Here is a 27,283-nt window from a genome sequence, read left to right on the forward strand (position 1 = left end):
CATGGACGGGCGCATAATATCACCAGAATGTATTATCTAAATGAGGAATATGTATGTAAGTGTGACGGAAACATCAATGTGGCAGGTGCGCAGTGCGACAGCGCGGAATCAGCTATTGCCTCCCCCAGTTGTAGCGCTCTTTCCAAGAAGGCTATTTAGTTTTCTGTCAATTAAATTGGCGTCGTGCATGCTCACGCAGTTGCTGCCCAAGGCATCTTTATGACACCCTTGCAAGAGATATTTATGGCCAGTGTCATATATGGCGCGCACCCCATCAACACGAAAGCGTGTCTTGGTTATAGGCTCGCGAATGGAGACACCCAGCTGGCATCCGCATAAGCTCTGTTCGAAAAGTGCGTTATTTATTTATTTATTTATTTATTTGTCATACTGTTAACGCTCACTTGAGGGTCGTTACAGGGAGGGTGAAGAATTGAGTTGCACAAAATAAATATTTGAAAAATTGTAAGATGAACTCTGTAACATATAGCATAATTATATAAGAAACACAGTGACATGCTTTTTCACTCAATATACTTACAACATGATCTCTATGACCAATGAAAAATTTTTAAGGAAACACATACATAAACACTGCAAACTATACGTTCTCAACAAAATGCCTATCAAGAGCAACCTCAAAATCACTCAAAATTCTTATTTGCACCTTATCGTTCGGTAATTCATTCAACATATTAATAGCATTGGGAAAGAAGAAAAATTGGAATATATGTGTTCGAGCATGTATTGGTTGTATGAATGTAGTGCATGTTGTTCTTGGAAACTTTTTGTAAGAATGCTTCAAATAATGATCCCTGTTTATTTTCGCCCCTGCATGCAGGATCAGAAACAGAAGTTTCAACCTTTGTTTCCGCCTTCTTCATTCTAGCGATTCTAATTTACATTCTTTTAACATTTCAATAACAGAATCCTTTCTTCGATATTATTTATTTTCCTCTTTATTTATTTTTCCGTGCTTCCAATTAATCTTTTATTCACTATAAAGTTAGCTATATTGATGTACCGCCTCATTTATCATGGTCTATGTGTTTCAGGGCTATCCACACAACATCTTGTCAATACTAATAACACCAGGTTTTCAGCCTGTCACAATTTCCTTCTCCCTAAAGTGCGTAGCAATTATGGAAAACTAACTCTTAAATTTACAGGTGTATCCGTATGAAACAACATACCACTTTAAATAAAGTTATGTCCCACATTCTATTCGTTTCGCAAAATCTTTAAAGAGTACCTAATCACAAAACGTGTTTTCTAAACTCTGCCGTCATGCCTTACTCCTAATTTTAGTATTTCTTTTACTCACTATACCACTTGCTGTTACACAGAACTTTTCTTGCCTTGTTGTTATAAAATTTTAACCATTCTTTGCTTAATTCGTACAAAGTGTTTTTCACTGCTTGCTGCATTGTTATCGTACTTGACTTATTCTCTAACGGAGGTCCCCCCGACAGTTTTCTAACTTCGGGACCTCCTCTGTACTGTAGAATTTTATTCATGTAAATGTATGCATTCCTGAAATAAAGTTTGATTTGATTTGATTTGGAGCAGATGAAGCGAGCTGACATTCTCTGAATGCGTTCTAATGTATTTTTTAAGACCTTTTGGTTTGGGCTCCACACAGCGCTAGCGTATTCTAATCTCGGACGCACATACGTTTTGTAGACAAGCAGCTTGACATCTTTTGTGGCTCGGCCTAACTTCCTTCGTAGGAAGTACAATTTTTGACATGCTGATTGACATATGTTATCGACATGAGGGCGCCAGCTCAACTTATTGGTTATAGTTACACCGAAGTATTTAAAAAACAGACTTTCACCAGCATATTATCCCCAATGTTATATGCAAACGAAAGCACTTCCTTATTTTTTGTAATGTGTGTGTAAGTGAATTTTTTAATGTTAATTTCCATACCCCATTTAGAACACCATAAGTTTAGGGTTTGTAAGCACTGATTGATATTCACTTGATCTTCGCTGCATGATACCGGACAATAGATTAGGCAGTCATCTGCAAATAGCTCAATTTTTACTGGTGGTTGGACAACTGATGATATATCATCTATGTATAAAAGAAAGAGTAGGGGCCCCAACAGAGATCCTTGAGGCACTCCCGAACACACCTCCCGATTTCCCGACATAGCATTGCCTGTTATTGGACGAGCCTCGTTGTGTTGCAGTAGCGGCGCCACCGTGAAACAGATGCTGGCGCCAAAACTGCCGCAGGGACCACCTGCAGCGGTTTCGGCATTGGAAAGAGGAATCCCGCGTAAGAAAAGAAAGTACGGATCAAAAGGGAAGAAGTGCGTCGGCACATTCGACGCACTGCGTAATCGCACCCGCGTTTGCAAGACGTGGCCAATGACGCAGACTTAAGAGTGCGCACCCTTGTTCGCCGTATACCTGTTTGTCACGACATCAGTTTGCCGGACCAAACTTAAGCAACCAGCAAGCCATTACGCTTAATTATTAGGGGGGCAATAAGAAGCGAAATTCACGCAAATTTATGGAGTGAATGCAGATAAGGGCGCGAAACAGTGTGTGTCGTATGAGAAATCGCGGCCTTCTATTTTATTTTAATTACCAGCCTTTTATTTTAATCTTGCTAACTTTTTTTGTTGTATCATATACTTTCATTGATGGGTGGGTAAATGCCGGTGTTCTTCCATGTTAGTGGCAATTTATCTCGTTTGTTGTGGTTAACAGCCTTTCAATAACCTCCTTATTGTCCGTAGATGTTTCGTTTTCTACATCTGCTGTAGACGTCGGGCGCTGGTTTGTGAACGGAGGGACATTGTGCGGTCTTAGTGACCACTGAAAGCTCGCCTGAGTGTTTGCAGGCTATCGCCAATAGCATCCGTTCGGTTCCGTCCGATTTTCGCGCCGCGCCTTTCGGTTGGAAGGTCATTCCTGCAATTACATAGAACAAACTGTATATGTGTAAATACGAAAGATTGGGAAATTAACGATGGACTCAAATTATTAGACAGAACCATATGCCACGCTTCTTTCTCAAGTTTCCTTATCATTACAGTAAGTGTAAGTGCTGCCTTGCGCAGCCACGCCCATTGACTGAAGAGCCATCGAGGTAATCGTAGGGCCTTCCGATGCCATGACACGCACAACGGGAACATTGATGCTTTTTCTGGAACTTACGTGGCCGCTAGCGATAGCGCAAGAATACTCGAGGGCACATGTATAAATGCCGACGGGCGCCGTAGCTTGTCAGTTAAGCGACGGCCGATGCGAAGTCCGCCGCTATTCGTGCCAGGGCGTATTGCTGTGATATAATTTTCAATTTACCGGCCACAAGTTCGGCCAAATAAACAGTTTCGTCTTTGATATACTGACGATTGCCTTCGTCAAGTCATGACTACGTGACAATATATGTACACACCAGAAATTGAGAATGCAAAAAGAGGCCCGTATTCATTATACAGAACCATATGAAACTAGCAGCCGGCTGGTGTAGCATCCCCATCAGTGCTCGTCATCATCAGATGTCACGACTATGATGTAGTTCATGACGCGTGGCTCGAGGCATGAGTCACGAATGCGCTCCACAAGCTGTCAGCTGGTTTGAACGCAACCACCACTTGATTGATGATTGGGGTTTAACGTCCCAAAACCGCCACATGATTATAAGAATCACCGTAGTGGAGGGCTCCAGAAATTTTGACCACCGGGAGTTTTTTAACATGCAACCAAGTCTGAACAAACGCAGCCATCGCAAACGCATCCGCCGCAGCCCGGATTCGATCCCGCGACCTGCGGGTCAGCGGCCGAGTACCTTAGCCACTAGACAACCACGACGGGGCAACTACCACGTCGCCTCGGGCTCTTGACTCACATATAACGTACCAACGGCGATAACTCATCTCCCTTATGCCCGTCTCTCGCTACAGCTGGATCATAAATCCAAGGTAAACGCAAGAGCACTATGTACTGTCTCGAATGTAAGTGTAGTAATTATGAGACAAAGTAAAATAGAAGTGACTAGAAGCACAACTTAGAGCAGTTGTAAAGGGAAACGACACATCTGTCATTATCTCAAACTTGTAAGCATGTTTCATTGGTTTTAAGAAGGAATGGCGACCGGGATGTTTTTATAGTGCTACCTTTAGGTTCTCTAAACGTTGAAATCACTTACGCTGTACCGAGCAATGAAATCACATTGGGTCGTTGGTCTAGGGGTATGATTCTCGCTTCGGGTGTGAGAGGTCTCGGGTTCAAATCCGGGACGAGTGCGAAATTTCTTTATCTTTTTTGTGTGTGGTGTATGACAAGCGTTGTCCTAGTGCGTCATGATGCGTCTTTATGAAGGCCCTACGTCTAAACCACGTGACATGCGCCCTGGTGGAAACGCCGCGCTGAGGTTTCCGAACGTCTTTTGACCCGAGAGGCTCTTGTTCTTGCGAGCCTGGCTGCCAGCCCCGGATGAAATCCCAAAACGTCAGCTCAGGAAAAAAATATCAAAGCATATCTACAGAGTAAATGATGATGAGTGGGGCGAAGCGTCCGACCGTCCGTGCATGCGTACGATCATGCTCAAGATTGCAGACATCGCACAGGTAACACTGATGAGACGCGAGCCAAGGAAGCCTAGCGCAAGCGTCTTCAACACGCCCGCCGCTCTGCTCCGTCTGCTCCACCAAAGATCCACCACGTACGGTGAATATATCCAGGAGACATAGAGAGGCAATCGTTGGCAAAGCGCGCGCAGCAGCCAATCGCAGAGTAGCGGCTGAGTAATGCCATGTAGGAAATAGGACGAGAAATGATCATCCGTTTCTTTTGCCTTCTTTCCTTTCACGTCTCTTCTCTCGATTACGCATGACTATTCACAAGGCTATAATATAAAAAGCTTTGCCCCTAAAAAAGAAATCGAAGAGGATTGCATGAAGATGGTAGCGAATTCGTTTCAACTTGCTCAGCAGTTTTATTTCTTTTAAGGGCGAAGCTCCTTAAAGCGGCACCCGTTCCTCCCTCGGCGTAGTACGTAACATGTCTTACGCTTTGAACTGCAAAGTGGTGCCGTTGGGAGATTTCTCCTGTGCGTTGTTGAACTATGAAAAATTTGCCGCGTGTGTGTTAACTAAAAGCCGAATTCTCCTGTCTCTCATTGCCCATTAGCAGCCTTTGGCATGTACATTGAACCCTATCCGACAACAAAGGGTTGCTACGTTTTACTCGCTGGGCGTAACCTCCTTGGTTTTAGAAAGGTTTAGGGAGCGTTGGGCCGCAGTGCCATGAATACAGTGAACTAGTATATACCATGAACTTGAAATGGTGAAAGCTGGGAATTAAACACGAAGCGCAAGCCGTAAGAAAGTGTGCGTGTGCCACCTCTCGTTTAGTCCTTGGAATGTCCGCTGGATGGCGGTGCTTCTATATGCGGAATATATGACGAAAAGATGCGAGATGATGGCACTTGTAGTGTTGACTAGATGGACGAACGGACACACAGACAGTTGCATCGATGAACGTTCGGGTGGACGTGCAGACGCACGAACAGACGCACTTACGGACGGGCGGATGGACGCATGGACGGTCACACAAGCGGACGCATAGACGGACGGAAGCAAAAACGAATGGATGGACGGATGCTCTCCATCATTCACTCCGTGGATATGCTGCCATTTTTTTTAAATCTTTCCTTATAGACAGCGTCGCAAGCCAGTTCTGGGAGTTCGTCGTCCTTGCTTGTACCCGTCTGGTACAGCGGTGTGTTTCTTCCAATGCAGCGTAGTTATAATGATGCTCGTGTGGCACGTCGGGGGATTTCTTTTTGCCGGAACCTGGAGCGTCCTCGGACAAATGCGGTGGAACACGAGCTCGTATGCCTCCGTGTGAATCAGACCCGCCTGGAGGTTTAACCCGCCAAGAAGAGGTTACATTGCAGATGCTTCGTGTTGAGGCTTTGCTTACCCCATCCGTGATCGCCCTTAAGGTGCAAAAGTACCGAGGCCCGCATGACACATCATGCCCATTTTATGACGCCCCAATCAAAGATGTAACTGCCTCACACTTACTGTGGATACAGAGGTGTACAATTAGGTTGTCGTCATCACCTCAGGCCCGGCCAACCACCCGAATTTGACCGCTGGTTTCATAGACTTCACCACAATTCTCTACTGCACTTCACACATGAAACAAGTCTATGTGTGTATTTTTCAATCAAAAGTTATTATGCCTAGAAGCAAGCTTTTGAAATTGAAAAAAAAAGACATTGATGCTCAATGCCCGGCTACAAACACTGAAATGTATGAAATGAGTCAATGTATGACAATCAAGCAAGACATAAGGTGCGTCGGCATTTATACATGCCGCATCGAATGATCTTGCCTTTGATGCCGAAAAAAAGCTCACACAAACTTGACGATTTGCGCCTCGCGGTTAATACTAAAACACAAGTATCATATAAAATCGTGATTCTTTTGAAACACTATGGCGCGAGCTTTATCGAGCGTTGCTAACAGCCTTCACGTGTAAAATCAGAATGCACCGAAATAAATACAAGAGCCAATACGTATGCAATCTGACTATCGCCATGTCATTTACTGGCTGGTAATGGTAACGTTAGATAGGCTTCGTGCGTCGGTTCAGTAGAGAAGAGTGTAGATTTTGCCAGTAAAGTGCGGTAAACGCATTTTACTCGCCTACCTCAGAACGCTCGGAACGCACGCAAAGAAGCACCGTAGCGTGTATTTGTATATGCACCGCCGACCGCCTATCCAGACTTGATCAGAGCAGGTGCTGCCACGTATGACCCGATCTCGCCGCGAATATTGTTGAATTTAGTTAGCAATTTTTAAAATGTTGTTTGCGTGTTGCGAAGTGGAGAACACTAAAGCAGACCGATTTGTCAATGCGACAATCCTTGGTCAACGCAACTAAATCTAGTATTCTTTTATCACACGTTTCGTACTAAAAACAAAGACAAGTACGCAGGGAGAGGAGTCAATATGCAAAAACAGCTTTGTTTCATGACTGAAATATTCATATAGTGAGCAAAAATTAACCAAAAATATACGAACGCTTGGCAAAATTATTAACAATGACAAACATGCAGGCCACGTCAAACTTGACTCAATCACGTCTTTAATGACAGCGAACATATTTTCTTTCAGATGTTGAGTACCAAACAAGACACAGGTTGAGGGGAAGATAGCGGCCTGAAGCGATGACAAACCGTTGACAAGCGAATGCCACTGAGGAATATATTTCAACTAGTTCACTGGTTTCTGATCAAGGCATTAAAATGAGGAAGAGATGTCCACTTTTCAAAACATTGTCTTTAACGAAATTCCCTGTTCACCGACTTTTTAAAGCGTCAGCGAGCCTGTTACATGTATTTCAGTGACAATATTAGAAGCCAAGGCCCTTAGTTTTTCAAAGTGGCTATATGTATTTGCACAAACAGGAAGGAGCCTATAACTGCTAATAATCGTTTGATCTATAGCTACCCGCCAAAAATGAAGGGCCGACAAACTCTGTAGCTAAGTCAACACGCATTCAAACCATCTCAAGAAACATATTTTTTTTCAGCAGCACGTAGGCTCTCGTTTTCTCAAATTAGTCATTGCGCTTTTGTCAGTCGTTAAGCTTAAAGTGAACTGGGTTTACTAATGCACTCATGCAAAATTGATACCTGCTCAAATAACAAATCCAAATACATTTGCTTACCCTCTGTCTCTAGGGAACCTTGAAAGCCTTCACGAAACTGGAAATATCTGGATTAACAAACCACGGAGTCGCGCAAAATGTGTGATGCCCCGATTCAACCATATTCGTCTAAATAATGGTTGTCCAGATCAGCCAGGTCTACTGCAGCTTCCGTTAGCTGCACGCCACATCAAATGTCTTATCTTTCCCGTATTGATACTTGGAACGATAACCGAGCACGAGTCAACATGTGATATCGCTGAGCAGGTTGCAAGAAGGAGCAGATGCGAGCGCTTAACGCACGTCTTCCCGCGGCTTGCCCGATTCAAAATTCGCAAAATAAGGACTAAAAAAGACAAATAAACAAACGATGGGGTGAATACAGTTCAAACTTCTTGATTTATAAAAACTGAGGATAGACAACAACTGCGAACATGCACGTTAATATCGCTTCGGTCAAACAGATTGTTGAGGAACGCTAGAGAAGACGGCAGTGATGGGGCTGTGCCATTGTCACAGCTTTTATGTGGGCGGGCCCATAGCGAAGCGTTATCGCCTACAACGTCCAGCCAGGTCCAGATGCTAGGTCGTTCTTAATTCCTTGTGGCTTGCGCATCATGTACCACGCTGCTCGCTTTTTTTTTGTTCTGCGCGGCCAGCGGTAGAGAGCTATAGCGTGGCGCTACAAGATATATTAGAATATATAACTGCGGTCAGATATAGAAAATCAGCAGTTCGCACAAATATGACAGAAAATATATTTACATGGACATAATATTACAATTCAGAGGTGTTTGCGTCGACTCTTCTGAGTCGGTCTCCTTCTCGTAACAATGTAACCACATCAAGTCTCCATGGCGACCTCAGTGGAGCCACTCGCGAAAACTCGCAGTTTTGATTACTAGATTTCGATGCCATGTCCCCCCTTAGAATCTATATCTACACAAAGCTGGTCAGGTGGTGTCACCCCTCTGTGCATTCTGCGAAGACATGGACACCATTGAACATTAGTTCTTATCACGTCACCGATACTCTGTTTTTGGGAAAAAATTTCTGGTTATTTCATTCTTGGAGATAGGTATTAGGTTTATGGTAGACACTGTGCTTAGCCTTGGTGCCTCTGCTTTGGTACATTGCTTCAGGGACGTAATTGATTCGGTTTGCAATTTTTTCAGGCACCCAAACGTATCCCACTCTAAAGCTCTACTATATTGAATACTGTTCTTTACTATGATACGTGTTTTAACACATACATTCTGAATGGTAGGGAGAAGAAAATGCCGCTGTCGAGAAATATAAAAAATTTTAAGATTTTACTGTCTTGTTTCTTTTTCCTTTCTCTCTCTCTCCATGATTTCTCTTACAATATTGGTATCTCAATTCATTCATCAGAATTGTTGTAGTGCTCATGGAAATAAAACAAATACGCTACGCTTTCTTGGCAAATACACCGCAGTGGGTATGAACCATTTATTAAAGGAATTAAATCTGTTCTCCAACTGCTCGCGACGCTCGTGGTATCTTCGCTTCGTCTACGGTCGGAAGCTAGCTGCAAGAACCATCACTCCAGGAAGCTCACCTAGTTCTTCGGAACCCGACCACATTCAGGTCATTTCAACCATTATTGTTCCCAAGCGCAAGAGGTGGACGAAAAAGAAGCCGAAGCACTCTTTCGGCTTTGAATCGACCAGCAGAGGTCCAGAAAACAAGCCTTCCAACAAGGACACCGACCTGCTAGAGCTTCTTGTTCATTTTCGGATGCAACAGGAATCTCACTATGGTAAGCGACAATCTACCGAGGTTCGAAACGCAAGTCAAGGTTTTGTTTCCAAGTTCCACTCAAAAGAGAAGAACACGACAATTTCCCGGACGATGTCAAACAGAAAGTGCAAGCGACTGGGTGCAGGTAAATCCAATATCAGCTCGTCGAACACAGCCGACGTAGAAGAGGAGTTCAAAGCAGACGAAGTCTTCGATCGCGAGACTCGAAAGCCGAAGCTCACCAAGCAAGGTGCGGTAGACAGCATGACACTGCTACGAGCTTTTTTGAGGGAAAACGGTCCTTGTGAAGAGCATTACCTGCGGAAAGCCCTTAGTATTTCCGAAGTTCAGATGATTCTTGACATGCATGGCACGATGACAGTGTTTTTGGACCGCTCCCCACTATTTGAAGCCGTCTGTGAAGATTTGTACACGTTCTTGTACTACAACTGCACTAATGACGAAGACGACCGTCTGGCTGGAACTTTTACGGAATTTTTTAACGACGGCATTTTTCAGGACGCGATAGCTGGGGATAGCGTGCATCAAGAAAAAAGTTTACTTTCATCGGACAGCTGTGTCTGCGTGTCAGCTGGAGGTGGTGGTGACAATGAACCGGCTACGTGCAGAAGAAAGAATGCCTCAAGCCAGATTCCATCGCTGCGTTTGCCCCTTTCCCGGATGCTGCAGATTATGCAGAAAAAATGCGATGCCAAGGTGCAGACACAAGAATTCCAGCCTGCTCGAATCACCGAGTTGAAATCTGGTCTGCAGAAGTGCGATGTATAAATTACGCATCTCAAGCACAGGCCCAACGCCATTCCAGAAAGTCAAGCCCATAAACCACAGAAGATTTACGATAAGATCCGCACTGTCGAACGAACCCCACCGCCACCAGATCTAGTGCCACCACGGTCCGCCGCAAAAGGTAATAATGTAAGCACATCTAAAAAGGATCGGAAAAGCCGAAGCACGCATGAGCCAGGAGCACAAGCAAGTTCGCGAGAGCCAAAAAACACTGCCATTTTCTAATTCGTCACCACCACATCAGCCTAAAGCCGAGCAGAAGCCACGCGTGCCTCCAGTTCGCCATATGCCATCTCTTATAACCTTGTTACGTAGCAGATCACCATTACTTCATCGCCGAATTCTCGAAAAGAAACAAAACTTTTTCTAATGATCCAAGGCCTCGGCCAATGCTCACGCCAAGTCAGAGACATCCTACACTTCCACTTAAGACCGAGAAGAATCGAGCCCGACCAACTCAAGCAACTCCCAAGACAGTCTACCTGCGGCATCGATCAACACAATCCAAGGCTCAAGAGAGACCATGTTCAATTCCCATTGGTCAAAACACTCTGCTAAACCCCCAACCACGTCCACTCCACGATCACCGCGAGAGTCTCCACCAAAAACACTGAAAAAGTTTCGGGCGTTTCCTAGTATAGCAAGGCCGCAGTCAGCGCCTACGCTGCGTCGAAGGCTACCACCGCTTCCTCCCATGGCTGGAGAGAAGCCACGGGGACCGCCCATTACGTCAACAATCCAGCCATTGTTTTCTTGCCATCAGGAATATCCCGCATCTCGACGAAAGGCAGAGAAAAAATCAACGTGCGCTTTCTATTGCATCAACATCTCTCCCAGTGCATCTGTTGCATCAGGCATCACCCGCACATTGACCCAAGGCTGAAGAGTTGCCATTTTCCGCTCCCACTCATCAAAAAAGTCTGCTAAAGGACTAACCACATCGACGATCACCATCGAAATCTCGACAAAAGACCCAGGAGAACATGCGCAGATTTCCTAGCGAACACAGCCCCTGGTCAGCGCCAATGCGGCGCCAACACCGCTATCACTTAAACACAAGACCGAAGGGAAGCCACGGGAACAGCAAGTCGGCTAAAAGCAGTTGCCCGCTGCACCCCGGGACGTCGAGTCAAGGCAGTCCAGCCAAAGCGCACCAGCTGCAAAAAGCAAGGCTGAAGATCAGATCTCGAGACTGGTGAGGACGGTAAAAACAAGGAAGCCTGAATACACCGAACAGAGCATCAGCATCCACATGGACCACTTGCGCCGTTCCCAAAAGGCTTTTCTTTGAAGACCTTCAACGCCATAGTAGAAATGGTGCTATCTCATATGGAATCAGAAGAAAACAAAGGACATGTGAAGGTCGAAGCGGGTTTGTCGAGGAAGGAGAGGCGAGATGGCAGCTACGAGCACGTGCCGAGGTCACAGCTTTATTTGAGACGCTGGCGTAGGCGGAATCGCCGCTGCAGGGTCCAGCCAGGCCAGGAGCTAAGCCGTTCTGAAATCCTTCATGGCTCGTGCTACGCGAGCCACGAGGTATTTCAGTTTGAAGCAGCTGTTCATTGCACTGCAAGTCTTCTGTCGCATTTCACTTGAACGTATTTTTTTATTTTTATTTCTCCAATGTAAATACAGCTATCTTCTTTTATTTCGGTACATTCGTGTGAATTTTCTGTTTTATTTACTGGTATGCCAACATGTGTTGGTGTAAATCAGTGAGCAGTGAATTGGAGAAGTCATAACTTATGTTAGCAACGCGAACATTACCGACTCCCACGTAAGTAACATCTGCCTCTTTAGGTAATCAAGATAAGGGCTTATTTCCCTATGCGTATCGTTGCTAGTGCGAAAAAAATAGAAAACTTGCGGCCTATTTTCCGAAAGTTCACTTAAGGTACTTTTCGTCGCTAAGAACTTAAGCACGAGTTGCACTCACGAATACCGTTAGTGGTCAGACTTAGCACCAGCAGAGGCGAAAAAAAGTGGCTAATATAGGAATAGAAATTATTTGGGTAGCAAGCCTCTTCTTGTTGGAAATTCTCGACTCTAGATAGAGTCCTTCATGCAGGACACCATGTTTGCCGTACCGGCGCGAAGTGATTTCCATGAAAATATTTAACAGTTGGTGTAAGTTTAGGAAACTTAACCACCAAAAAATGGCAGCATATTCACGAAGTGAATGATGGAGAGTGGTGCGAAGCATCCGTCCGTCCATTCATTTTTGCTTCTGTCCGTCCATGCGTGCGTCTGTGTGGCCGCCTGTGCGTCCATCCGCCCGTCCACGCGTGCGTCTGTTCGTGCGTCCGGACGTACATCTGTGCGTCCGTCCCTGCGTTCGTTCATGCGTCTGCTTCTGCGTCCGTTCACCTGTCCGTGCAGCCATCCGTGCGTCCGTCCATGTCTCTGTCTGTGTGTCCGTTCGTCCACCTATTCAACACTCCAAGTACCAACATCTGGCATCTTTTCATCATATATTCCTCATATAGAAGCACCGCCATCCAGCGGACATTCCAAGGACTGAACGAGAGGAGCCACACGCACACTTTCTTATGGCTTTCGCTTCATGTCTACTTCCCACCTTTAACCACCTCGAGTTCATGGTATATACTAGTTCATTGTATTCATGGCACTGCAACCCAACGCTCGCTAAACCTTTCTAAAACCAAGGAGGTTACGCCCGGCGAGTGTAACGTAGCAACCCTTTATTGTCAGATAGTGCTAAAATTACATGCCAATGACTGCTAAGGGGCAATGAAAGCCAGGAGAATTCGGCTTTTGGTTAACGCGCACGCTGCAAATTTTTTTATTGTTCAACAACGCACAGAAGAATTCTTTCACCAGCACCACCTTGGAGGTAAAAATGTACGACTGGTTACACACTACTATTATGACTACGAGGGACGAACCGGTGCCGCTATAAGGAGCTTCATTCTCGAAATTCGGCAGTTGCAACGTACCTGGAAATCTACATGATGCGAAGCTTGCGGAGGAAAGGTGACCGTGTGGCAATTTTTTTATTGAGCGACACGTCATGAAATGACGCTAAATATAGGTACAAATGTTGTACGCACAGACATAAGGTGAAGAGTTGATGTTTATATAACCATGTGTTTGCACTTGCGCTACGACGCCAAGTGGAACATGCGTTTTGGCAACACCTGAAGCTGATATAAAGCGCTGATGCTCGCGAGGATGCTGGCCCTTGACACTGCTGCATAAATAGACTCCAGCGCATGTCAACCAACCACAATTGACGTTAGCCCGACCTGACGGCTGTATCAAAGGAGTCAATATTTAAGGTTTAGAACATTGGGTAGGCAGCACTGAAACCACTACTGACGTTTCACGAAGATTAACGTCACTTGCAAAGCAATTCTGAGACCTGGCGTAGCTCTGTGGTAAAATGATTCGTTGCCACGCAGAATGCTTAGGCACGATTCAAGCTGGGACTCTGAAATTATTCCTTTGCATTCGTCGGGTCAATGCTACCGATGTCGGGTATTTCTTAATGCTGGTAGATATGATTGATATGTGGGATTTAACGTCCCAAAACCACCTTATGATTATAAGAGACGCCGTAGTGGAGGGCTGCGGAAATTTCGACGAGCGAGGGATCTTTAACATGCATTCAAATCTGAGCACACGGGCCTAGGCATTTCTGCCTCCATCAGAAATGCAGCCTCTGCAGTCGGGATTCAATCCCACGACCTGCGGGTCAGAGGGCGAGAACCTTAGCCACTAGACCACCGCAACGACGCAACCACCACTTCGTCTCGGGCTCTCGACTCTCAAATAACGTACCAACGACGATAACTCGTCTCCCGTATGCCCGTCTATCACTACAGCTGGATCTTGAATCCAAGATAAACGCAACAACGCTATGTACTGTTTCAAGTGTAAGTGTAGTAATTATAAGAACAATGAAAATAGAAATGACTAGAAGCACAACTTAAAGCAGTTGTAAAGTGAGCCCACACTTCTGTCATTATTTCAAATTGTAAGCGCGTTTCCTTGGTTCTAAGAAGGAATGGCGACCTGGATGTTTCTATAAACTACCTTTCTGTTCTCAAAACGTCGCATTCACTTACGCTGTAGTGAGCGGCGAAATCACAGTGGCTCGTTGGTCTAGGGGTAGGATTCTTGCTTCAGGTGTGAGAGGTCCTGGGTTCAAATCCTGGACGAGCCCGAGATTTCTTTATTGTTTGTGTGTGTGTGGTGTGACAAGCGTTGTCCTAGTGCGCAATAATGCACCTTTATGAAGGCCCCACGTCTAAACGACATCGCATGTGCCCTGGCGGAAACATCGCGATAAGGTCTCCGTACGCCTTTTGACCCAAGAGGCTCTCATTTTAGCGAGTCTGGCTGCCAGTCCCGGATGAAATTGCGAAACAACAGCTCAGGAAAAAAATCACAGCATATCAACAGAGTGACTGATGATGAGTGGGGCGAAGCGTCCGACCGTCTGTGCATGCGTTCGATCACGCTCGAGAATGCAGACATCGCGCAGGTAACACTGATGAGACGCGAGCCGAGGAAGGCAAGCGCAAGCGTCTTCAACGCGCCTACCGCTCTGCTCCATCCATGCTCCACCAAAGATCCACCACGTACGGTGACTATCCAAGAGAAAGGGAGAGGCATTCGTTGGCAAAGTTGGCACGCAGCAGATGATCGGAGAGTATACGGCACTTTGGAGAGTAGCGGCAGAGTAACGCCATGTAGGAAATGGTACGAGAAATGATCATCCATTTCTTTTGCCTTCTTTTCTTTGACATATCTTTTTCCCTCGGTTACCCGTGACGATTCACAATGTTAGAATATAAGGAGCTTCGCGTCTAAAAACGAAATCGGGGAGGAATGCATGAAGATGGCAGCTTAATTTCTTTACACTTGCTCAGCAGTTTTATTTTGCTTTTTCTCAAATTTTTCCTTAGAAGGCGTTGCAAGTCAGCTCTGGGAGTTCGTAATCCTTGCTTGTACCCGTCTGGTACAGCGGTGTGTTCCTTCCAATGCATCGTAGTTAAAATGATGCTCGTGTGGCACGTCAGGGGCTTTCTTTTTGCCGGAGCATCTGTCCTTGAGCGTCCTCGGACAAATGCGGTGGAACACGAGCTCGTATGCCTCCGTGTGAATCAGACCCGCCTGGTGGTTTAACCCGCCAAGAAGAGGTTACATTGCAGAGGCGTCGTGTTGGGGCTGTGCTAACCCCATCCGTGATCACCCTTAGGGCACAAAATCACCGAGGCCCGTATGACACATTATGCCCATTTTGTGACGCCCCAATCAAAGATGTAACTGCCTCACACTTACTGTGGACCTACAGTGGTGTATAATTAAGTTGTCGTCGTCGCCTCAGGCCCGACCAGCCACCCGAATTTGACCACTGGTTTCATAGACCTCACCACAATTCTCTACTGCGCTTTATACACGAAACAAACCTGTGTGTATATTTTTCAATCAAAAGTTATTATGCCTAGGAGCAAGCTTTCGAAATTGAAAAAAAAAAAGACATTGATGCTCAATGCCCGGCTACCAACACCGAAATGTATGAAATGAGTCAATGTATGACAATCAAGCAAGACATAAAGCGCATCGGCATTTACACATGCGGCATCGAATGCTCTTGCCTTCAATGACGAAAAAAAAAAGCTCTTAGAGAAACCTGACGATTTGTGCCTCGTGGTTAATCCTAAAACACAATTATCATATAAAATCGTGAAACTTTTGAAACATTCGGCGCGAGATTCATCGAGCGTTGCTAACAGTCTTCGCGGGTGAAATCAAAATGCACCGAAGTAAATATAAGCAACAATACATATGCAGTCTCACTATTGCCATGCCCTTTACTCGCTGGTAGTGGTAACGTTAAATAGGCTTCGTGCGTCGGTTCAGTAGAGAAGAGCGTAGATATTGCCAGTAAAGTGCGGTAAACGCATTTTACTCGCCTACCTCAGAACGCTCAGAGCGCACGCAAAGAAGCGCCGCAGCGTGTATTTGTATACGCGACGCCGACCGCCTATCCAGACTTGATCAGAGCAGGTGCTGCCACGTATAGCCCGATCTCACCGCGAATGTAGTTGAATTTAGTAAACAATTTTCAAAATGTTGTATGCGTGTGGCGAAGTGGAGAACACTAAAGCAGACCGATTTGTCAATGCGACAATACTCGGTAAACGCAACTAAATCTACTATTGTTTTATCACACGTTTCGTACTAAAAACAAAGACTTGTACGCAGTGCGAGTGGTCAATATGCAAAAACAGCTTTGTTTAACGACTGAAATATTCATATAATGAGCAAAAATGATCCAAAATATACAAACGAACGACAAAATAATGAACAATAACGAGCATGCAGGCTACGTGATACTTGACCTAATCATATGTTTAATGACAGCGAACATTTTCTTTCAGATCTTGAGTACCAAACAATTGACAGAGGTTGAGGGGAAGATAGAGGCCTGAAGCGATGAGAAACCGTTGACAAGCGAATGTCACTTAGGAATATATTTTAACTAGATCACTGGTTTCTCATCAAGACATTACCTTGAGGAAGAGATGTCCAGTTTTCACAACATTGTTTTGAACGAAATTTCCTGTTCAACGACTATTTAAAGCATGACCAAGTCTATTACATGTATTTCAGAAACATTAAATGAAGCCAGGTCCCATAATTTTTCAGACTGGCGGTATGCGTTTCCACAAACAGAAATGAGCCTCTAACTGCTTCCCATTGTTTGAACTATATATACACGCCAAAAATGAAGGACCGACAAACTATGTAGCTAATTCAACATTCATTCAAACCGTCTCATGAAACATACTTTTCCAGCAGCACATAGGCTCTCATTATCTCCAATTAGTCATTGCGCTCATGTCACTCGTTAGGCTTACAGAGAACTGGGTTTACTAGTGCGTGCGCTCATGCAAAATTGATACCTGCTCAAATAGCGAATCGAAATACATGTGCTTACCCACTGTCTCCAGGAAACCTTGAAAGCATTCGCGGAACAGGAAATGTTTATTTCCTGTTCTATTTCCGCGGAAATGTCTATTTCCGCGTTATTAACACACCACAAAGCTGCGCAAAACATTAGATGCCCCAGTACAGCCACCTTCGTCTAAAGAATAGTCGGCCTGATCGGCCAGGCCTAGTGCGGCTTCCGTTAGCTGCCCGCACGATAAAATGTCTAATCTTTCCCGTATTCATACTTGGAACGATAACCGAGCACGAGTCAACATGTGATATCGCTGAGCAGGTTGCAAGAAGGAGCAGATGCGAGCGCTGAAGACACGTCATCGCGCGCTTCGCCCGATTCGAAATTCGCGAAATAGAGACTAAAAAAAGACAAATAAACAAAAGGTGGTGTCAGTACAGTTGAAATTTCTTGAATCATAAAAACTGGGGATAGACAAAGAATGCGAAAATGCACGTTAATCTCACTTCGGTCAAACAGATTGTTGAGGGACGATAGAGAAGACGGCGGTGATGAGGCTATGCTGTTTTCGCAGCTTTTATGTGAGCGGGATCATAGCGAAGCAGTATCGCCTACAACGTCCAGCCAGGTCCAGAAGCCAAGTCGTTCTAAATTCCTTGTGGGTTACGCATCACGTGCCGCGCGGCTCGCTTCTTTTTCTGCGTGGCCAGCTGGCCAAAAATATAGCGGGGCGCTACAAGATTTTAGGATGCCCAGCAACCGCTACGAGTGTGCATCTTCCTTGAAACCCAAAGTAACGCCGGGGTCTGGTTTAGTCTTGAACACACCCACTGTTGTCTTCGTCTACGTCCAGATCACGTGCATAGGCGCAAAAACCGGGGAGGAAGGAGGGTGCAAGGGGGTGAGAGAGTGGAGAAATGTGTGCCGCATATATTCCTCGCTGAAACTATATATTCACATGATAGAAAGGGGGCGCTGCGACGAACTTTTACCTGTGCGTGTGCAGTGCGTGTGGAGAGGAAGAAGAAACTGCCGAACACTTGATAATGATCTGTAAAGGGCTTCACCCTATAGTTCAGGACGATGGCGCAGAGTTTTTCAAAGCACTGGGATTTAGGGACCGGGAGGGCAAAATAGACTTTAAGCTGGTAGACTTAACTAGAAGGAGGTTATCTGATTGGTGGCTAAAGTCAAGGAACGAGTGAAAATTAAACTCTTCACTGCAAAGTACGAATCCTCAAAATTTTTTTAAGGAAAAAAATAAATATAGTTTTTGGTTCATTAGGTATTACGGCTTGGTGGCGCTAGCCACCGCCCGATCTAAAGGGTACAGCCATATCCATCCATCCATCCATCCATCCATCGAACCTCCCCTTTCCTCAAGGGGAACCCTGCGCACACCTATGAACACGTGACAATGACGTGATTCATAAGTTTCAGGGCAATACCGCACTAATCTGACACCCCGAGCGTCTGTTTGTTGCAGGCGCAAGTTTGCTGAGGCGCTTTATATGTTTTCCACGAAGCAGCAAATAAGAAGAAAAAAAGTAGTATCACTCATACTAGGCAGAGGGTAAATAAAAACACACCGGGCTCGTCCGGGATTTGAACCCGGGACCTCTCGCACCCAAAGCGAGAATCATACCCCTAGACCAACGAGCCGATCTGTTCAACTGCGGACAGCTATAAGATACCAATATTGCTTGCAAGTAAACGATGCGCTCGCAGTACTTCAATCAGGTTCGCAGATACGTGTACGACTCGTTTCACGTAATGCGAACAGCTTATTTGTATCAATATGCAAATCATTAGCGCGGCAAGCTCTTGGAATGGTTTCAGGCAACGGCCACAGATTAGAAAAATGCGTTTGTGGACCGGCTAATAAGTCAAGAAATACAGGTCACTTCAGAATAAGAAAGAATGGCAATAAACGAATAAAGAGGATAAAGAATAATACACATAGAAGAAAAGAAAACCACCAGTTCATAAGTACAGTCCATGGTAGTAACGCCTTATAAGTCTGTGGCACTCGATTATGTAGTCTGGCCCTTGTAGTAAGGTAGATGGATTTGTAAGCTACTTCAATTTTTTTCTTATTTATACGCCCCTTCTTAAAGCCACCGCAAGTTGCCAATTAAAAAAAATGCTTATGAGATAAATTATCTTCCAGCAAGATATCCTTCGCCCGATTGATAAAAAAACGTTTTACACGGTAATTAATCTGCAGCTGTTGCATTTTCATCCACCAACTTCGTGGTACGTGTTCACCCTGAGAAGTTCATCAATCATGGTACACGTGTGGTTTCATTCTTCTTTACATCAATTTAAACACGCGTGTAATTCTATTGCCACTGTCATTTTATTTTCCCATATTATTGTCAGTACGCGTGCTAAAAGCCGCCGCTGTTATCGGCTGCTGATTCGAAATGCACGGTATCAAATGGCAGCCGCACTTTAAGTGGAGACGAAATGAAAGAGGCCTGTGTAATTAGACTAAGTGCACGTTAGAGAACCCGAGGAGGTCGATATTTTTCAATCTCTCAACAGCAGTGGAAGGCTAGGGATTATCCAAGAATAATTATTGCGATAGCAATAATTTGGGCAATCTTGGCTGGTTTCTGCCGCCACCGCCGCTGCCACCATGATTCACGTATATTCAAAACAGGGTGCCTTAGCTAACTCTAGTTAGAGTTCAAAAATATCCCGACAGAGACACTTACGATGAGACCAAATGCATGTTGCTGACCGTTGCCTGGAGTTAGTCAAACTACTTTTTGTGTACTAAAATATTATTAATAGATCTGCTTAAATAACTATATTATAACTTTTGAAGGAAGGAAGATGGTTAAAAAATTCAATGAAAAGTTGTAGATTGGTTTGCATAACATCCGGTTAGACAGTTCTGAACTTTATATCTCTTAAGTATTAGTGTTTTTCTGCTAATTAAAATTCTCGCGAAATCCTAAAAAATACCACGTGACAAACCCCGTATGGCTCCCTAATGTTTCCTGTACGAACGACCATAGAATTTGCCCGATTGTGTTCTCTTGACAGGGCCGCAGCGACGGTGGTGGCTTTGTGATTAACACGTTTTGCCATCGGCCACAAAAACGCTAACCACTGTGACTGCTTATCGCTATTATGAACCGCTGCGAGGGAAGGAAGCGTATCCTTATATATATATATATATATATATATATATATATATATATATATATATATATATATATATATATATATATATATATATATATACGGGGAAGGATGCACTGGCCATACAGTTTCTTACTATACACTAGAGGGAATTCTGGCGCTAGTGTCTATGGGAGCTGCAACGCATGGCGCGGCGCTTCAGCGAACATGGGAATGATGGGTAGTACACACATTTGTCTAAACTTCGTACTTCTGGTCTGATTTTGGCTCCGTGTGTGTTCGTGTGGCTTGGAGTTGTTTTCTCACGAAACGAAAACCAGCAAATGTTAGGCGATTGTGCTTCACCACCTAATTCTTTTAAACTTACCTTTCCAAATCGGGTCACGAAGTTCAAAAAGGTCAAATCTTCATTTCAAAACGAAACCGAAACACAGCACTAAACGAAGGCGCAAGTACGATTCGCCACCCGCAAGTACGAAGCCTAGGCAAATGTGTGTACTACCCATCATTCCCATGGTCGCTGAACGATCGCAGCGGCAGAGAGCCCTATAGTAAATTTTAGGAAACTCTATGGCACTGGCCTCCTTTTTCTGCGGAGCGAATATTCGCCTTTCCAGCTGGAGTCATCTGCATGCACGCTTAACACATGAGCGAGCAAGAGGCTCAAGTTTGCGCTGCGCCATTGTCTGCCCTAGCGGAAAGAGAGAAAAGCACCGGTCGCTCGGATTGACCGCGCTTGGAGGGTTTTCCCACTGCGTGCACAGAACACAGTAGATTGGTCCAGCGCGCGCTATTATCGCCGAATGGGCTCGTTTTGGTCATGACAACTGTCGAACAAAATGCGCTAAAGGGGCCCTGAAACACAAACCATGGAATGAATTCACTAAAAGAGCTTATTGCCTCTAGAATTCAATGCCGCAAAAATTTTAAGAATCCGTCCAGGGCGAGTGGAGTTACAAAGGTTTGTCGCATGCTGCAATTGCATTATCTCTTGTCTCGTCCCGACGAAAGCGCTGGAAGCAAAGCAGGGAGGGGTGGCAGGGCAAAGACACTACCGCGCCTCGTGACCTTGAGCACGTTTCTTTCTTTGAACGCACGGCTTTTTCAGTGTGATCGCGCGCGCACGCGTGGACAAGTAGTGGCCTCCCGCGGCTATCTCTGTAACTTGATTTTTCAGTCACAGACACACAGACGATTTTTCGCTCACAACCCAAGGAGCGACGCGGGCGGCTGGTTTTCTGCGACACGAGCTCTCTAACGCAATTGCGTTAAAACGGGTTCTTTGAGGCGCTTATCTCGCATTTTGCACGGTATGTACCCCGCTCCTTCGCCATCCTGAAAAGCAGGCAAGCACTATTGCTGCATTGTTAGCTGCTACAAAAGTTTAAACATGACGAAGACCTGAGAACTGGCCGTCTAGTTCTACCGTTTCCATTGCAAGCAGTCCGAGAAGAAAAGACTCAGTTCGCCGATACTTAGTGGTCTCGTTGCTTTGAAATATTTTAGTCGTGTACAAAACTACAAACTATTACCTGCAAGACACGAGATAGCCAGACTCATGCTAAAAGAAAGCGCATTTTAAAATTTAAACTACAGCAAGTAGGCAACCGCTGTATTACGTGGTTGGGCTCTGGCTTTTCGAAACAATCAATGGTAGTGCGAAAGCGGCGGAGCTTGCTAGCTTAGTACACTACTGTTAAAATACCGTACTGTGAGCTCTGGAAGTAATTTATACAGCTGATGGCTGTTGATCTCCCGTTGCAGCTCAGTGTAAACAGATTTATGTGGAGAGTTCGCGCTGAGTGTTTAAAGTACAGGTCTTGCAAGCAACATTCACCAATAACTTAGCAGGATGAAGTGTTGCAATGCTAGAATCGAAGTCATGGGTTCGATTCCCACATAAGCCCGCTGCATTTCCACGGGAGGAAAACTCAGTAACAATACGCTCAGATTTCGGTACAAGAATGGAAGAATGGAAGTATTGGTGTTGCATATTTCTCGTGTATGGAGGTATGACACTCAATGTAAACAGAAGTGACGCTTTGTGTGTGTGTTATTAGGTGCAGGCTAAAAAATAAAAAAAATCTCAGGTGACCGGAATCAATCTGGAGTCCCAAACGACGGCGTTCTTCCTAATGAAATAAGAGTTTTGGCGCGTAAAATATTATAGTCTTGCATGCGCTCGAGCCACGTGGAATGAACAGCTGCCGCTATGAAGCGAGTTGAAAAAAGATGCAAGGCGGATATAACATTTTCGACGGTTTCGCGAAGTTTAACGAGGTTATCAGGGGCAAATCTCAGGGACAACTAAAAATATGCTTGATTCTAGTGAGTATTATATGACAAGACGAACACCAAGCGAGCTGTCAAAACAACCAAATCGACATTCGAATCAGTGAACATGCCGCATGATCTGACATGGATATTGTCCGAAAGAAAACATGCGCTGCAAGAAACATGCATGGTTGAAGTGGACATAAAATATTTCTTGCGCGCATCTTTACACTTTGAAAGGAGCTGCAAAAAAAATCGAAGGATTGTTTGAACTTACGATACAACCTTGTTAATAACCGATGAAAACCACGGCAAACGTGAAACTATTTTGAAACTGAACACTCTATATAAAAATGGTGCCAGCCAGTCAACAGAACACACATAAGCTTAGTCTCTTCACACTGACCTCCTCATAAATTTAGGGCCGCGTGACAAACTTGACAAATCCGAACGCTATACACTAATGCACGCGAAATCATGGTGGTAGTTTGCCGACAGCTTCGAGAAGACTCGAATGCCGCAGCAAATATGCGTTTTACCGGTAACATACATATACAGTTCGTGCCGGCATCTCGCTTTTAATGTGATTGAAAGGCAGCTGTTCATGATCTACATTCACAAAGCACTCGCTGAAAGACATCGGTTTGACTTGCGAGGTCCCGCGAAGGTTGTCAATGAATTGCTCTCGCTTCTGATGAGATTCACACCATGAAAACGTTTTTAGAATCATTTTAAACCTTCGGAGCAAGTCACAGATGACGCGGCACGTGCAGGGCCACCAGATAACACGTGAAAAGCGCGTGAACGTGGGAGGTGAGAGCGGGGCACCGAGCGACCGGTTTTCGCTAGAAAGGCGGCCGATGGATGGATGGATGGATGCTATGAGCGTCCCCTTTATAACGGGGTGGTGACAAGTATGCCACCAGGCTCGACAAAAAAAAAAAAAACTTTTTTTTTTATGTTGGCCTAATGCCTCTACTTCGATAAATTCTATCTTAATGGAAAAAAGGTAAATTTTCAGCTTAAGTTCCCTGCCATTTACGGCACACTGTCCATATTTTATTTTTCCAATATTTATTTTTGTCCTTTCTCTCTAATTTTCTGCCACCAATACTCTAACCGTCTCTTACTTATTTCAATCGCGGGTGTGTTCAGCTTTCCATTGTTGTCCCTAAAACCCAAGGCTTCCTGTAGGCTCGTGCCCAAACGTACACCTGGGTGGATATCTCCACATTCAATCAGAACATGCTCCGCCGTTTCCTTATCTTTCCCGCAGCATGTGCATTGTTCTTCTTCTTTACTGAATCTTGCTTTATAACTACGCGTTCTAAGGCAACCCGATCTCGCTTCAAACAGTAAAGCGCTTCCCCTTGAATTATCGTAAAATGCCTCCCTCCTTATTTCATTTTTGCCCTTTCGGTAGTTACTCAAAGCCGGTTTTTTCTCCATAGCTGCCATCCAGTAAATCCTCTCCGCCTCCCTGACTTTTCCCTTAACGCTCTTTGTTGACATATGGCTCACAATACCAGCCGTATATTTACTAGTGAGTCTTCTAGTTCTTTTTCTCCACTGTGTGTCCACGCTCTTCCTATACAAATAACGGAACACCTTCTCTGCCCATCTACTCTCCTTCATATTTCTGAGCCTTTCTTCGAACCTTATTTTGCTCTGCGCTTCCCTCGCCTCAAAACCTGCCCACCCCATATCGCCCTTTACAGCCTCGTTTGTCGTCTTCCCGTGAGCACCCAACGCGAGGCGTCCCACAGTCCTTTGATTTACATCCATTCCCGATTGCACCTCTGCCCTCATGCACACCACTGAGTTCCCAAAAGTAAGCCCTGGAACCATTACACCCTTCCACAGACCTCGAAGCACCTCATACCTATTGTATCCCCACAACGCTCTGTGCTTCATTATTGCCGCATTCCTCTTTCCTTTTGCTGCCGAGGCTTTTTCCTGTACCTCCATGTATCTATCACTCTCATTTACCCATACTCCAAGGTACTTGTATTCACTTACCCTCGGTATTTCTTGGCCTTGTATGCACACCGTCTGATCACAGGGATCATTGAATACCATCAAACCACACTTCGTTACACTGAATCCTAGTCCAAGAGCTTCACCTTCCCTTCCGCATATATTCGCCAGCTGCTGTATATCATCTCGACTGTCCGCAAATAAGACGATATCGTCCGCATAAAATAAACCTGGAAGCTTCTGCTCAATCATCATGCCGCCCTGTTTGTGTGACAGATTAAAACCAATGTTGCTACCTTCTAGCGCTTTTTCCATACTCACCATGTACAGCATGAATAACAGTGGGGACAAAGGACATCCCTGTCTCAGACCCCTGCTAACCTCAACGTTCTCTTTGCTACGCATTCCTTCCCACTCTATGCAAACTGTATTTTCTCGGTATATCTCCCTCAAAAGCTGTATACAGTCGTCGCCCATGCCCATTCCTTTCAATATATCCCACAAAAGTTCCTGATTAACGTTGTCGTATGCCCCAGTGATGTCTAGAAAAGCCACGTACAAGGGCCTATTCTCTATTTTAGATATTTCTATACATTGAGTGAGAACAAACAGGTTATCGTCTAACCGCCTGTCGACTCGAAATCCGTTCTGAAGTTCTCCCAAAATATCGTTATGTTCGGCCCATGTTTCTATTTTCATTTTTACTGCTTGCATCGCCAACCTGTATAGTACCGATGTAATGGTTAGTGGTCTATACGAGCGAATCTTGTCCTTTTCTCCCTTGCCTTTATAGATTAAGTTCATTCTACTTTGTCGCCAACTGTCCGGTATTTGTCCGTCCTTTAAGCTTTTTTCTACTGCTTTTAACAATGCTTCTTTAGTGTTATGTCCTAGTTCGTTAATGAGGCTAACGGGAATCCCATCTAAACCCGCGGCAGTGCGCTTTGGAATTTTTCCTTCGGCCTTTTTCCAGTTGAAATTATCTAGTACTAGCTCTTCCTCTGTTGCTTTCTCCACCACACTTTTACTCACCGGGGAGATCCCCTGGACGCTCTTTTGAAACGAATCGGCTGTTACCTTTTGGATGTAACCTAGCGCTTCATACCCTTCCAATTGATTTCCTCCTTCATCTAGAATATGTTGTTGCGTTGTGACAGACTTCCTACCTAGCGCCTTTATGTGGCTCCAAAAAATCCTAGGCGCGGCCTCCTTTTTTTCGTGTATCTCTGTCATCCAGCGTTCACTTTCACCTTTAATTTTTGCCTCTACCAATTTCTGTACAAGGGATTTTTTCTCCAAATATATTTCCCATATTTTTTTGACTTCGTCCTGCGGCCGCTTCTCCTTTTTTGCCTTTCTATGCTCCCGTGATGCTTCCCTTAACGCTCTTTGTTGACATATGGCTCACAATACCAGCCGTATATTTACTAGTGAGTCTTCTAGTTCTTTTTCTCCACTGTGTGTCCACGCTCTTCCTATACAAATAACGGAACACCTTCTCTGCCCATCTGCTTGCATCGTAGGCCTCCCAACCTCGGCCAGGGGGCGCTGCGCCGAACGCACGCGGCGCAGCGCCGCGTGCGTTCGGCGCTGCGGCGCTGCGTTTAGCGCTGCGTTTAGCGCGGCGGCGCTGCGTTCGGCGCTGCGGCGCTGCGTTTAGCTGCGATTAGCGTGCGGCGCTGCGCCGCACGCTAATCGTGCGGCGCTGCACGATTAGCGTGCAGCTCTTCTCCCCGAAGCAGGCGGGAGCTTCCACTGGCAGCGCTATAGATAGAGACAGGACTATAGTTCTGATACAGTATTGTGGAGCCCCCTTTGAAGCAGTCGTTCCGTGAGGCTCTACGGGAGAAGGTTCAAAGCCTTCTTGAGAGTCACACGTATGACTCTATTTTGGGCTCGCCTGCTTTCAAGACCCTTAGTTAAGAAAAGTTATAGGTTCTGCGACTGATAACAAATGCCTGAATGAGTCGCGTATTTCCGTGTTTTTTCATCCCTCGTCGACGTTCAGCCACTCGACTAATGCGAGAGATTTGTAGGCAGTACGTTTTTATTTTATGTAAAGCAAATGAGTTGTTGCTCTAACTATTGAAGTGGGCCTCCAGAAATCGGATGGTTTCAACCTCTTTAATTTGCGTTCCGTTGAGCTGTACGTTGAGAGATTTATTGTCAGATGCCTTATTTCTATATATACTAGGATTTATGATTTGGTGAGAGAGCACTCCAGACCACTCTTGCGTCTTACCTTCACTAAAATGGCGGCGGCCTGTTGGAAGGCTTCTTCTATCTGACCCAAGTTACCAGACCGGCTCCAGATTGTGACGTCATCAGCATATATGTCGTGGCGTACTTGCTAAATTTCATTTAGGGTCTCCGGGAGGCACATGAGGGCGATATTGAAGAGGAGCAAGGAAAGAACAGCCCCTTGGTGAGTACCAAAATCACCCATGGTGATGGGTTGAGATTTAAGGTCCCCTATGCAGATAGTGACTTGAATGTCTATAAAGGCTAAACGGTATTCATTTAGCCTTATTTGCATGGCCTTCTCCATCACTTTACCAGCGCAAGACGTGAGAGATATGGCTTTTTACGATACAGCCTGCCTGCATTATCAAACGCCAGCAAAACAAGTCGACGCATGATACAAAGCGTTCAGGCACAGGCGCTTCGAATACGTCTAGGTCTGCCTCAGGGTGCC

The 27,283-nt window shown here is 45.1% G+C and overlaps 1 long non-coding RNA gene and 1 other non-coding gene across 2 annotated transcripts in view; both read right to left on the minus strand.

Annotated features, from left to right (window-relative positions):
* LOC142764972 (uncharacterized) overlaps nucleotides 1–17,375 on the minus strand; it is a 68,533-nt gene extending 51,158 nt beyond the window's left edge. Inside the window, exon 1 of the long non-coding RNA XR_012883991.1 lies at nucleotides 17,221–17,375. This is a non-coding gene — a long non-coding RNA (uncharacterized LOC142764972). The remainder of the gene's footprint in view (nucleotides 1–17,220) is intronic.
* A 1,399-nt stretch (nucleotides 17,376–18,774) lies between these two features.
* On the minus strand, nucleotides 18,775–18,846 carry TRNAP-UGG (transfer RNA proline (anticodon CGG)). The gene has a single exon. It is a non-coding gene; the product is annotated as a tRNA-Pro (tRNA).
* Nucleotides 18,847–27,283: the final 8,437 nt, after the last annotated feature.

The sequence above is a fragment of the Rhipicephalus microplus genome, chromosome 6 (genome assembly GCF_043290135.1).
Source record: "Rhipicephalus microplus isolate Deutch F79 chromosome 6, USDA_Rmic, whole genome shotgun sequence".
Taxonomy (NCBI): domain Eukaryota; kingdom Metazoa; phylum Arthropoda; class Arachnida; order Ixodida; family Ixodidae; genus Rhipicephalus; species Rhipicephalus microplus.